General features: G+C 42.2%; 1 protein-coding gene and 1 long non-coding RNA gene across 3 annotated transcripts in view; one reads left to right on the top strand and one right to left on the bottom strand.

Annotated features, from left to right (window-relative positions):
• The window catches only part of INO80D (INO80 complex subunit D), a 294,761-nt gene extending 282,517 nt beyond the window's left edge, over window positions 1–12,244 (bottom strand). Inside the window, exon 1 of one of the 2 annotated variants that reach the window (XM_085648924.1) lies at window positions 12,153–12,244. The gene's annotated coding sequence lies outside the window, so the exon portion shown is untranslated. The remainder of the gene's footprint in view (window positions 1–12,152) is intronic. The other variant, XM_085648925.1, reaches the window with a different exon arrangement.
• A 161-nt stretch (window positions 12,245–12,405) lies between these two features.
• LOC146858163 (uncharacterized) overlaps window positions 12,406–14,298 on the top strand; it is a 69,255-nt gene continuing 67,362 nt past the window's right edge. Inside the window, exon 1 of the long non-coding RNA XR_014979994.1 lies at window positions 12,406–12,655. This is a non-coding gene — a long non-coding RNA (uncharacterized LOC146858163). The remainder of the gene's footprint in view (window positions 12,656–14,298) is intronic.

Raw genomic sequence — 14,298 nt, 5'->3', positions numbered from 1 at the left:
TTATTTTTGTGCTCTTTCCAGACTTCAACTGGTATCAAAAATGGTTGCTTTACTTGTAAATGATGTTTTCAGAATATCCATTTTCTTTCAAAAGTACTTCTCTGTTCAGATTACCACTGGTGTGAGAAGCATTTCTTGTACTCCCAGTGCCACACATATGAATATTGGCCTATGTAGGCCAAGAAGCAGGCTCCTTCATCTGGTCAACACGCATCATCATTTTGTAGTTTGAGATTACTGGTCTAATTGACGGTTTGGCCACCAAGTGGCTAAGGTGGCGGAGGGACCAATTTTGCTGGCCTAGCTGTGGCAGCCTGACACCTTCATTCCTGCACCCTGGCTGATGGGGCATGTTGTGTAAACACAGCTCCACGTCCAAGGCTGGAGCTATACTTCAATGGAAAATTCACGGTAGCGCACCCCTGGCAATGTGGACTTGGTGACATCACTTTAAACAAAAAAACCAAAAAATAGTTCTGAAGACTGAACCCCAAAGTGGCAGTGTTCGTTACAAAGTAAAGTCTAACGCACCTGGCAGTTCTTCAGTACATGGGGATGTTAGAATTTTTCCTGTCAGGTTGTAAATGGCAAAGCTGGAAAGGGAAAATTTCTGACTTGGGTCCCAAGGCCACCATCAGTAGCACTGCCCTACTGACATAGGTTTTTCACATGTACATTTATGGTAAGAGCTGCTGGTTTTAACTAGATCCCCTTTAAGGTTTGCCAGCCGGCAAGGTAATTTTCCTATGGGCGACTATTTAATGAGCTTTCATGCCTTTTTAGGTTTCACCTGCGCAACTCTTGCACTGTGCTTGTGAAATCTCTTGCATTTAATATATATTCAAAGGGGGCTTTTATCATTTGTAATGTCTGAATTACTGTGATTCGCTTTTGTGTGGAACTTTTTTTTTTATCTTCCCCTGGCTGCGCGCATTTACAATACTTCTACTAAGGCTGTTCACACTATTTAAACCTCATTCACTGTCACAATATAATCTCTTCCCTGGTAAAAGGCAGACCAGGCCACTTTGTGGCATTTTCTATTCATGCCTCAGTACCTTACTTTGCACTTTGTAGGCATTATCGGAATGGATTTTTTTTTCCTTCAACTTAATCTATTTGGTCATTAGGATCAAATTCTAATTGTGGTCAAACATTCATGTTAAAAGTAAAGTTTATAAAAGCTATGCTGTATTTTACTACTGAACAGGTAGCCACAAGTGCAGTTATCTTGTAGACAACAAGGTCCTAATTCAGATGGTGCAGCAGGTGCAGTGACACCTGGGCCCAAAGCTCTAGGAACCCCTCTAAACACCAAATATTGCAATATTTTACTACTGAACAGGCAGTCACAAGTGCAGTTATCTTACGGGCATTAGGGTCATGATCTGAATGGTGCAGCAGATGCATTGGCACCAGGACCAAATCACATAATGCTATTACATCATATAATTCAATTATTTCACTCTTTCATTTCCTTTTTAGGTCTCGCTGAGTCAGCGCGCATGCGCTGGTCAGAGAGACTTTAGTAAGGGCTTTAAAAAAATGCTACCACCGGCTACAGCTTGCAGTGCATGTGCGCGGCGCGCGCTTCAGCAGATGCGCCATATGGCGTGATTACTGCTGCTTGCGCACATGCACTGCAAGCTGTGGCCGGCGGTAGCATTTTTAGCTTGCTAATCGCGGCACCGGTTCTTCACTTTTAACATTAAAAGTAGAGCACCGGTGCCGTGATTATAGCAAAAGTAAAGAAATAGAAACAAACATCTATTTCTTTACTTTTGCTATAATCGCGGCACCCGTGCTTTACTTTTAATGTTAAAAGTGAAGAACCGGTGCCGTGATTAGAAAGAAAACAAGCAGTGGCAAAGCCAATAGGTCTCGTCTTTGGGACCTTATAAGTGTTTAGCCATGCAACAGTTGCATAACTAAATACTTATAAGGTCCCAAAAGCGAGATCTATTGGCTATGCCAATGCTTGTTTGGGATGCAGTAGGAAACGTTTCTGCAGGCCTTAGTTTACCAGTTTAACAAGGGCAGTTTCAATGGCCTTGAGAGAGTATTAAGAGTTCAAAATAGGATTTAAGCCCCTACTCAAAAGACTTGGCTAGATTATTAACTGGTCAACGTCAGATACTTTTATTGTAGAGGGACCCACACACCCTTCCACAATCGAGGATAAGATTTCTGTAGCAGAGGCTGTGCTTTTTGCACGAGTGTTAAAACAAAAATAAGCACAGAGTATTTGGGGGTAGAGGTGTGAGCCTCCAAGTCAAGTCTACTGGATATAGTGCTAGGTACGGTAGATTTAGCGATAATGAATAAATCTCCATTGAAAACACAAGAATTGGGTACTTCTCTCATTGTATTGTAATGTGGGTTTTTCTTTGGTAAGCTGTGCTCGGAGGATGCGACAATGCTTTCTGGACAACCCCCAGTCTTTCCTCCACACATTCTATTTCGGAGTTTATTTCCCCCATAGCATTACTTAAAAAGTTGTTGATTAGAGAAGCAGAGTAGCAATCCTTACCCAGCTTGGAAGAGGTCATCATGTTCCTCTTCACAGTTGATTTTAAAACTCAAAAGCTTTTCTGTGGCGGCAACCACAAAATCAAGAACCTAAAGAAGAGGGCAAAGAGGGGTGGCCAACTCCAGCCTCAGTTGGCCACGTGCTGACGGGCCCATTCTTGGCCAGGTGTTTGCCCGGGTGCAAGCTATGTAGCACTCACTCTGCAACCCCTCCTTTTCCCTGTGGCAGGCAGTTGGAAGTGATGTAGTCTGGGCAGGCAGAAGAATCCAAGAGCATCCACAAATGTTAATAGAAAAAAAAAAAAAAAAAAAAAAAAGGGTAAAACTAACTTTAGCAAGATTATGGAAAGATGAAAATAAACAAGCATTGGCAACACAAACAGGTCTGACATTGCTTGCAAGCCTTTTGGCAGAATCTATGTATTTTTTTGTCTTGACATAGTTTAGGTAAAATTGTATTTTTGTGGGAGCTGCCAGGCCCTCATCACTAGAACAAAAAAAACAGCTAAAAGAAAGGAGGGGGAAAAAAGTGGTCTCAAAACCCACACATTGCCATACTAGTTCCTGGCATTGAAAATAACTATTTTGTGTGGCAATATTCTCCTTGTTTAAGGTCAGAATGCTGTATTTCACAATGAAGTTATCCATATATTATGTTTTTTTTTAAATTATTATTATTACATTTTAAGAGGTCTTGGCTAATGCAGACCTGATTAGGCGTCCAATTCTTAAAGAAACTCACAAAAGTGCACCTGGGGTATATGTCCTTGAATCAATGCGGAAGTAAGGCTTTAATGAATTCACAAGAATTTACAGGAGTAGGCCTGGAAGATGTACTCCTAGAAAAAGTTGCTGAGCTGCATTTTAGCATAAGCAAATATGGATGTGTTTATTTGCTCATGTGAAAATCTTAGAATGAGGAATTACTGATGAGACCAAAGAAGCAGCTAGCATTGTCTAGAGGACTTAGAATGAGAAATTACAGATGGAACTAGAGTAGCAACTAGCAGCACTATCAGGAAGGCTTAGAATGGGGAATTACCGATGGAACCAGAGCAGCAGCTAGCAGCACTGGCTAGAGGATTTAGGCCCGCTTACGAGTGGCGGGACAGGCGGTCCGCCGTATTACGACAGTCGTTCCCTGGCAGTGGCGCATGAGTGTCACAACGCAAAGTGTTGAGCCGGGACTGGCGCAGTCCTGCTCAGCATATTACAAGTTCCTGGACCTCCAGCCTTTTTATGGCAGAGCCCCGCCATGGAAAGGCTGGCAGTGCAGGAACAAAGGGGGCCCTACATGGCCTCCATTTTCCCCCATTAAGGGGATACATGCAGGGGTGCACAACATGTGCCCCCGTCTATTTTCCCACAAAGTTCCAGCATAGCATGGACATCACAATCCATGCCGTGCTGGAACATTTTTGCTGTTCACATTGCGGTATCTGTTTTCCAGGCACCACCACGGGAAAGGCAAAGGACCGCTGACCGTATCACACGTTGAACTCGTGTAACAAGAGTTCAACGCGTGATGCAGCCGACGGTCCTTGCGTGGGTTTGGTGCAGATGTGCCGTTGGTGAGCTTGCGCAACTGCACCAAACTCGAAATCAAGCCCTTAGAATGAGGAATTACTGATGGGACCAGACTAGCACCACCACCTAGAGAACTTAGAATGAGGAATTATCACTTGGACCCGAGAAGCAGATAGCAGCACTGCCTAGAGGACTAAGAATGAGGAATTACCACTGGGACCGGAGAAGCAGTTGCAGCACTGCCTAGAGGATTTTAGAATGAGGAATTACTGACAGGACCAGACTAGCAGCACTGTTTAGTGGACATAAAATTAGGAACCATCACTGGGACCAGAGAAGCAGCACCGCCTAGAGGACTTAGAACGTCCTGATCCATGCAGGCGACCATTCTTTACCCCAATAGGCGCAAATACCAATGTTTTGGTGACATTATTATACAGAATGAATATAGAATGGAGCTCATTCAGAGTCCTGTGCAAAATTCTTCAAGTCTGTACATAAGAGTGCACAAACAGAAAGCAAAAAACAAATTCACCCTACTCCTAATTAAACCAAGTAAAATGTTGCATCTGGAATAAGGCTTTTACAAGAAAGTTAAACAAATCCAAAAATAAAGGAAGATTACCAGAACAGAAATGGAAGCTGCAACGAAAATAAACGTGACGCGAATAGTGGCCACATTAGGAAAATGTGAAGAGTGAAGAATGTTTGTCACTGGCTAGTGGGCTTTGTATTAGGGCGCGAGTTGTTTTAAATAAAACGGAAAAAAAGGATTTTATCTACAAAAAGTGCACGTTAACAAATAATGTTTGCCATCGGCTAATAGACTTTGCGTTAGAACGTGAAAGTTGCTTTAAATAAAACTGGAAAAAATGATTTCATCTATGGTAGTCAAAACAGTGGCATTAGTGTACAACACATGGTTATGCAACTATAGAGACCAAAAAGGAACATCCTTTACAAAATACTGCAGTCTGCACACAAAAAATAGTGCACAAACACAAAGGTAAAAAAAAAAGCCTTTAAAGAAATGATACACGTAATAGGCCAATACTCCAGGGGAGGAGCGAGACCTGAAAATGTGGGACAAATAAATGCCATAAACCAAACAAAAGCTAGCTTTTACAAATGACACTCATTTGAACGAATCGCCAGGGAGGAGCAGAATTAAAACCCGCATACCAAACACAGCATGTCTCGCAGCGAATGCGCAGTCTAGGCGCGACCTAAAAAATGTTTACTTCTGCCCTTGTCAGGAGTAAATTTGCAACCTTTCCAGGTGTGGGAAGAGATTAGAGAAGAGTTGGTGATAGCCCTTAAACATGCAAGCGTATAGGTACGCACAGACTCAAAAGGGCATTGAATCCCTGAAAATACCACTTCCTACTACTTCCAGCCCCAATATGTAGATTTGTGGAATGGTGACAAAATCAGGGTATTGCTAGAACACAAACCTTACTATAACTAGTTCTGGCATAATCGGAGAGGCTATAACCAGAGCTCTGATATAACGAGAACACAGTGAATTTGTCACCCCACTGTGTGCCACCAAACGTACAAGTGGAATATATAATATATATATATATATATATATATATATATATATATACATATACATATACATATACACACACACATACACACACACACACATATATACACACACACGCACCATTCAGCAACGTGAACAGGCCACACCGACGAATTAAAGAAAGTTTGAAGCACAAGATAACACAGCATTACGCGTTTTGACTGATGTCAGTCTTCATCATATGCTTCTAATCAGAGGTGGGTTCGTTAGCTTTTTCAAACGTAAATAGAACAGTGAAGGACTAATGTCCACGTGTTTCATTTAAAGAGGCAGTCCGTTTACAGGTGTTGCACGTTTGTTTCATGCAGTAATGGTAAGTACTATTTTAATAAAAGATGGTCCTTTCACAATGGAAATGTTTTTGCTCAGTTTTTCATGTTTCCATCACTGCATTCTTCGCTCCATGTACTCCGTAGTTCTCTACAACTCCATTACCCACAATGCCTCTTAACTGTCATTTAAACTTAATTCCTTCATTGTTGTTTTTGGCTGGACTTTACAGCTCGTTTTCCCCGTGTACCAAATGCATTGCATGCCTTCACTGGGAATAGTTCCTTATTGCGGCTGCTTTCAGTGGTCATAGAAAAAAAACAAGGAAATCCTGCTACCACCACGTTTTTTTAGGTATCAGTCACTTGCCTTCAGAAACGATGTACAACAGCAGCACGAAGTGCACAGGGAAACCCCTTCCGCAAACCCTGCCTAATTTCCAAGTTCATTTTCGAATCGGGGCGGGCCTTTCAGAGGGGCCCTTAAATAAAATAAAGTTTGAAGCACGTCGGTGTGGCCTGTTCACGTTGCTGAATGGTGCGTGTTTCCTATAGAATATTGGCGGTGTCTGACACCTGAAAACGGCCCCGACCCGAAAGGCTGAGGCACCCCTTTTGTCAGAGCTGTGATAGAGATATATACATACCCACACATATACACATACCCATACAGATATATACATACCCATACAAGATTTATGAAGCATCCTGTCCCATGGACAAGTTGATATCTTATAAAAATTAAATACCCCTGAGCCTTGCAGCCACAATGTGCACACGAATACAGCCCACTACTTTAATAAGGAAATAATTGATAACCAAAAAGTAAAAATGAAAGCACCACTTTTTTAACCAGCCTGAAGTTAGGCAAGACCCGAGTGAGACGTGCAACCCTCACTCTTCAAATTGCCTGTGCACTATAAACTATCACTCAGAAAGGGTCTTCCAAGATGTCTGCCAGTTGAAACCAGAAAGGAAGGCAAACCACATGGAGTTGGAGTACAAAAGAGTACCCTTCTGGTAGTGAACCACCATTTGTCCACACATCCTCAGCACTTCAGGAAGGATCCCATCATATACTGTGCACCCGCATAGTATGTGCCCATGCTTTTTGTAACTCTTCAGTAGTGCACTGGCGCTGCCCAAGGATGACACAAACCATCAGACAGGGCTCCCAACACTGACACACAACGGTCTAGTTATGCTTAGTACCCATATTACAGAATGCAAAGAGGATTGGTTCAGAAGTGTCCCTCAAAAAATAAATGAGCAATAACCTACAGTCAATAACTACCTTGTGTTAAGAGCATGTATCCTAATCCCAATTGTATAAAAGGGCACTTGGACGTCCTCTAAATTCAACTAAGTCTACAACTAGAACTATGCCATGGAGGAAAAACAAGATCTGACCAACTGGGTGCCTTCTCGATTTGAGGCATCTCAGGGAGAACTAGAGCCCAAGCATGGGAGGAGAGGAGAACATGAAAAAAAAATGGCAGGATAGAACCACTGACTGCTAGAACTTTAATCCCAATCGCTTCCTTTATTAATACTTTGTCTATATGAATTACAAAAACAAAATGGTTTAAGTTGTAAACAAGGCAATGCCAATCAAAATCGTATTGCAATCATAAAAACACAAAAGAAATGTAGGTATCGGCAAGTATCACTAATTAAAAGCATTTTCACTTCTATAGCGAGTGAAAATGTTAAATTATAAAACAAAAACATCCAGATACCTCAACATCATTTTCATCAAGAGACAGGGCGGCACCAATAATGAAAATTTCTTGATTTTAGCTTCCATAACTGACAGCTGTGACAGTATAAATATGTGTACACAAATTCATAAGTTGAACAGTTTGAGGCTACCTATAATGCTCGGCAAATGCACTCTGATTGGATGCAAATACTGCAGTAGCGTGAAAGCAAGACTGATGATTACACTGGAACACAGACCACACACTGATTTAGTTGAAGGCTGCAAGACGTGAGGCTTTATGGTGGCTAATATTTTGAAAACCCACTGCCAGCAGACAAACTCTACATGCCAAAATAAACTCATCACATTCACCATTGATGGATCAGCACTACAATTTCCAGCAGCAACCACAGCCCACTCAGACACCCTCTGCACCTACCACTAGGTCTCAACAGGGAACAGGGGCCACCGAGGCATCCTGTGCTCCAATTACAGACCATTAGAAAGTATATTAGCTTTCATTTGAATGACCTCTGGGGCGAGCTACGGCACAGCCTGTGTCACCTCATAGTACTATGTACCAACGAACCAAAATACCGATGTGGACAAACGCCATGGATCTGTATTAGTAATTGACTGCACCACTGAAAGCCATGGGTAAGTCTTTGTGGCAGCCTGTGCTCTTCGATTGAAGGAACAACTGCCTGCACCACAGAGGCAGAAGAAAGGTCGATGGAACAGCGAATGCAGGGACTTCACAAACAGACAGGTAGGAGGACAATGGAGATGAATACAATCCCCCTGGGACAGGTACACCAGGGTAGGGAATAGATCTACATTAGAACAAAGAAGAGATTAATACTGAGTAAAGGATACATTGGCAGGAACACGGTCAATATAATGACACAAGGATAGGGGTGCACTCAAACTATGGACTGGGGAGACTCTAGGATTGGAAGACAAAGACCTGTGCAAAAGTGCATGGTCATAAACAGTGGAACAGAGTGCCTACCGAGCCAGGGAATGCATAGATACTGGAAAAATGAAAGGCACAGTGGGACAGCAATACAGTGACACTGGAAAAGGCATACAGAAAAACACACCCCGACAGGAGGATGTGCATATACACACACAGGCAAAAAAAACACCTGTGCAGACAGGGTTCATTGTCACTGCACAGAGGATAAAAATACAAGACAAAATACTTAGGAGGATGAGACACGCATGAGGACAAGCAATGAGGTGCACTAGGACAGACAGGCACACAAGCCAAAAGTGGGAAGTCTCATATGCAGAAACATGAAATATACCAACTCTGGGACTGGAAATGCACCATTGCTTGGGACAAATGCACCGTGATAGGTGAACATAAACAACATCAATACATTACTCTAAAACTGACACGTCAGAAAATCTGGGACGGGGTGACCCGGAAGTTGCTTGCACCACAGTGTCCAGAAAAGTGCTAAAGGACTGCTACTGGGAGTGTAAACTGGCCCAACTCCAGAGCAATCCTTTAGTAGGTAAGCTGACTGCAGTTTTCCTAGAAACCAAGGACTAGAGCCGGCACTGAATGTCATCAAGCCGGCAACCACAAGAAAGCTCTATTTGCAGTTCAGACACGGGGGCCTTGCCACTGCTATTTTACAAATAAATGGGCAGGCTCACAAATCTCGGGGTGCCCGGCCTGTGACTGCTTCACAGAATCAGACTTTCATGTGTTCTTTTGCTGCCCTGGCTACCACAAATGCGAGAAAACAGTGGCTGGTTCAGATCTGTAGAAACCTAGGTACCAGGTGCTGTTGCGAGGCTTTTAGGATACTGAAACACGATTCGAGCCTCCTGATAGTATACTCGGTAGCAGGCTTTTTATGCTCTATGTGGTGCACTCGCACAGCATTTTTAAAACCAATTAAATAAATAAGGCCTATACTCTCACACAAATGCAATGAGGAATTTTAAAGAGTCTACTTACTTTACTGCCCAATTGAGATCACTTGCATTGATGCAGTTTATTTACATTTCGAATTAACTGTTATATTAGTTTGTTGCTCCCGAGAACTGACCGCTTCTAGTGGCTAAGATAAAGCTCTGACCTTTCATAAGCTCTGACCTTTCATATTTGGACCGGTGACCTGCTCATATCTCGCACATGCACTTTGAATTGCTAATATTGCTTCCATCTTTGATCAACCTACCGACTTATATGATCTGATTTTCCTACTTGTTGAGCAGCTTCCATAGATTGCACCACATTTCATATTGCTCTAGGCCATACCTGTGTATGTTTTATGAAATTGTTTTTATTGTATGTATCCGATCTTGCTCTCTCTCTTTTTATCCATTTTGATTTTAAAGTAAATTAATTGTATGCCATTTTAGATGTACTTTTAAGGTCAAATTGACCGAAATAAAGTTATTATTGACTTGACTAAAAATGCCAATCACTTTACCTTGTACAGGTGGGTACGGATACTGAAACCGTGGTATATTTACAGGAACAGGGTGATGTTTATTCTTGTGGGCAATATAGATTGAGTGGGATAAGCATCATAAGGACTCGAACAATAAACTGTCATTAGGACAAACAATCAGTATAGAATACATTCAAACTAGGAAAATACAATAAGCAATTAGGTTTGTAATTCCGTTATTCCTGATAACGGAATTAATCCCTCCCCCGATGTATTTTAAAAAAAGAAAAATATCCGATTTTTCAAAAAAAATTGTAACTTTTTACCTCTTAAAGAGCGGGACTAAAGATGCTGTTTTAAACTCGAAAAAAAGTCCATAAGCATACACATGTTGCTATCCTTTTATTTCTGCATTTGGATTATTGTTACAAGCTATATATTGTGGAATTATATTTTACTGTCCAAGGCAAAACTTTAAAATCCTATATTTTATATGTTTCAATATGCTCTGGGAAAACTTATTCTAAGTGCTTGCTTCTACTTATGTAAAACTGGTCACTGTTCAGCTGGGTATGCTTCACACTACAGAAACCCACATTAAATGAAGAAATCCAGTGACAACGGGACAGTGATACAAGGTCACTGAAACAGAGAACATATTCAGATTTAGTAGACTGTCACAGCCACCAAACCCCCCCCCCCCACCCCCACCCCCACCTGCTATAGGGAAAGCAACTACCAGCACATATCCGCTTGTATACCAAGAACCAATGGTTGTAATCAAATTCGCCTATTAAATGGATGCACGACCTGCCTTCGCTCCACAGTGCCCACCATGAAGATTAATGCAGAAATGTCTTTTGACCACAATACTGGGGAATTGGCGACCTTTGGGACATGTAAAAAACGCCCAACATAACAAAACCCTTTTTTCAGTGAAAGCAAAATCGAAAGTGGAGTTCAGGTCTCACTGTCTCAAACTGCCCCATCCGGGGGGGACGGTAAGTGCTGTAAGAAGGGTATGTATGCCGAGTCCAAACAATGACAGTGCTTGCATAGGCGGAACACATGAGTGAACGTGAAATACTACTCAAAAGATTGGCTGGAAAGGATGGGGGTATTAGTACCTGCAGGGGACATTGAAGCACCAGCAGGACTATCAAGTAGTCCCAGGACCCGAGTTCCAGCTTAGCCACCTCATACAAGCTGGCAGAATATGGTGTAGTCTTGACTGAGGGTCCCAAACATATGACAGTTCCTTAGACAACAAATGGGAGATGACCCTCAGGGACACAAGGGAAGGACAATTCAACACTAGTCTGGTACTGAGGCTCCGATTGGCAGACTCTCGAGGCTAACTTGTACCCAACATGACTCTACAATAACAGCTACCCTTGGAGGCTGGGGTGTGCTGAATAGAATATAGATCCAACAGATGGGGAACAGACGACCCGGATTTTCCCAGAGTGTCCCCGTTTTTCTAGGTCTATCCTGGTCTCCCAAGAGTTTTCTTTAAAATAACTAAATGTCCCGTTTTTAAAGAGAAGGTCGGGTGTGCGTGACTACATTAATAATTAATGCCATGCATATTCGAGTTCCCACTGGTCGTTCCTGCACAATACACCTTGCACGGAGAATAACTGTTTTATTGACTGCCATGCTGTACTGCTCAGTCTCATTCATAAATCAAGATTTAAAGAAAGGTCGCTCAACATTACAATGCTACCCTCGGACAAGATCCAAGTATATCAACCTATTTCCGAGCTTAATCGGAGTCTAGGAAGGAACAAGGGGACGGGTTATTTAATAAAAGCATTATTTAAAGAATGTTTGCCTCTGACCGCTTCAAACTGAAATTTTAATAATGTGCTCTAAATGTTTTAGGTTTCGTTCTACGTGGGATAGGTGCACATAATTCTTTTTACGAACCCATGTACCTGGTCGGAACCAAATGTTAGTCCTACTTCTACGTCTGTGGCCTGTCCCGGTTTTTTTTATTTTGTACAGCTAGTCACCCTACACATGGAATTTAGGAAAAGCAATGAGTGGCCAGCTCAGATCAGATTACAACTACAGTACAAATCTGTGACTGATATTGTGGCTACCTATCCGCTACTTACACGGACCGTCCGTAAATTCAGTCTCATGTCCGTCGTCCGTAGCCGATCTTTCAATGGATGTCATTTGTCCGTAATTTTAGCACTTCCGGGTCGCATTAGAACCAATCCTATCGCACAACATATTCTAGCAGTCGTCTGGGAGCGGGCGGTATTGGTAATGTGTAACGTGACCTAGGATTGGGTCATCAAAAGCCCTCCAACCATTCATTGTGCGTTACATACAATTTGAAGTTTTCATTGGGTGTAGAAGGCGCACGTGCCTTTGCCCCTGCCGTCCTATTAGAGACAAGGGGTACCGCCCATCTCAAAAGCAGTTTAGTTCAGTGAACAGTATGACTTGTTGAGTGGACGGAACTAGCTGGTCCTGGACCGAAGAGGCCGGGCTCCGTTTTTTCCTCAACTGTCTTCTGGATAAGAAGGAAATAATGAAGGGGGATACAAGGAAAACGAGGAAGAGAGGAGGCGAGGGCAAGCAGTGGGGAGTAGGTCCCCAGAGTGCAAGGGTGAGCAATTGTTGTATCGTGTCACGGGCATTTTGAAGACTTACTGCGGGACAGCGGCATTCTCACTTTGTTTTTGGGTTTTAGGCCAGGTGTGACAACGGTAGGCATTGCGGATTTAATATGTGAAAGTGTTTCGATTCTCTCCCTGGAGCTACTTTGACTGACTGTTCTCTGGCATGTCTGAAAACTTATCAAACTTTTGTTGTACAACGAGCTGGACAGATCCAGTTTCTCATGACACTTATACAATTGTTGCACGAGGGACTTTTAGGTTAGACCTACCTCTTGAGTTGTATAGCAGCAACAAGTTTTCCGGTCAGCTTGCATAGAGTAGATCACATACCACCATTGTTGATATTTCATAAGTTATAAATGGTGTTCCTTGTTTTATGATATATATATATATATATATATATATATATATATATATATATATATATATATATATATATATTGTGTGTTTTTTTTTTTTTTTTTTTTTTTTTTTTAGCATTTCCGTCTGTATTTATCCAAAAGTATTTTTGGGCCATCTTATCAATACATATTTTGTGAATAATTGATTTGTAAGATTGTATATTTCCTAATTTAACTGATAAATCTGCACTCATACTGTTGAAGCCTTTCATGTTTTATTAAATTAAGCATAAAAATATAATAAAACAGTACACCCACAAATTAATATCAGCATTATATTATATATTTGTTGACATATGCTGTTATTTAAGGCTCAAAGGAAAGGTTTTTATATAAGCATAGCAAAACCAAAGGGGATGATGGACGGAGTGTTGAACATTGCAAGCACTCACCCCCAGTCAACTGATCTGGGTTTAATCCATCATCATTCTTTAGCTCACTCTGCCACCCCAGTTCAGACATGGCCATATGCAAATCAGTCTGACCCTGTGCCTCATGGGAACAGTTAAGCCGAACTGCCGAGCCATGTCTTCCCTGGACCGGAAACAAGCATCCTGGGACCGGTTTCGGGTTCATAACCCTCATCAGCCAGGCTATCTTGAGTGCAGTGGCAAAGTGAGCAAGGGACCCCGGTTTCTGGCAAATCGGCTGTCAGCAGACAGGCTAGCTTGAATCCAGTGGCAAAGTGAGCAAGGGACCAATGTCTGGGCATACCTTGCCAACTTAGGGCAAACAAAGCAAAACCAAAGGGGATGATGGATGGAGTGTTGAACATTGCAAGCACTCACCCCCAGTCAACAGATCTGGGTTTAATCCATCATTCTTTAGCTCACTGTTCCCATGAGGCACTGGGTCAGACTGATTTGCATATGGCCATGTCTGAACTGGGGTGGCAGAGTGAGCTAAAGAATGATGGATTAAACCCAGATCAGTTGACTTGAGATGAATGCTTGCAATGTTCAATACTCCGTCCATCATCCCCTTTGGTTTTGTTTCCTATAAGCATACCATCATTTGAACTGTTTTTAGAAGGCACAGGACGGACACCCTGGGTGAGAGGCCATGCAGTGTTGAAGTGCTGTCTGTCAGCACTATTTACTGCCCTCCCCCTTTGTGGGATTTAGCTACAAAAAGTTTTGTTTCGGACCCCAATTTACTGTGGCAAAGGATGAGTTACCCGTAATGACCTAAACAATGTAGTTTTTCAAACCTCAGACTATTTCGAGAGA

Source organism: Triturus cristatus, chromosome 3_2, assembly GCF_964204655.1.
Source record: "Triturus cristatus chromosome 3_2, aTriCri1.1, whole genome shotgun sequence".
NCBI classification, from domain to species: Eukaryota; Metazoa; Chordata; class Amphibia; order Caudata; family Salamandridae; genus Triturus; species Triturus cristatus.
The sequence above is the reverse complement of the archived record's forward strand: the minus strand, read 5'-3'. Positions and strand labels throughout refer to the sequence as shown.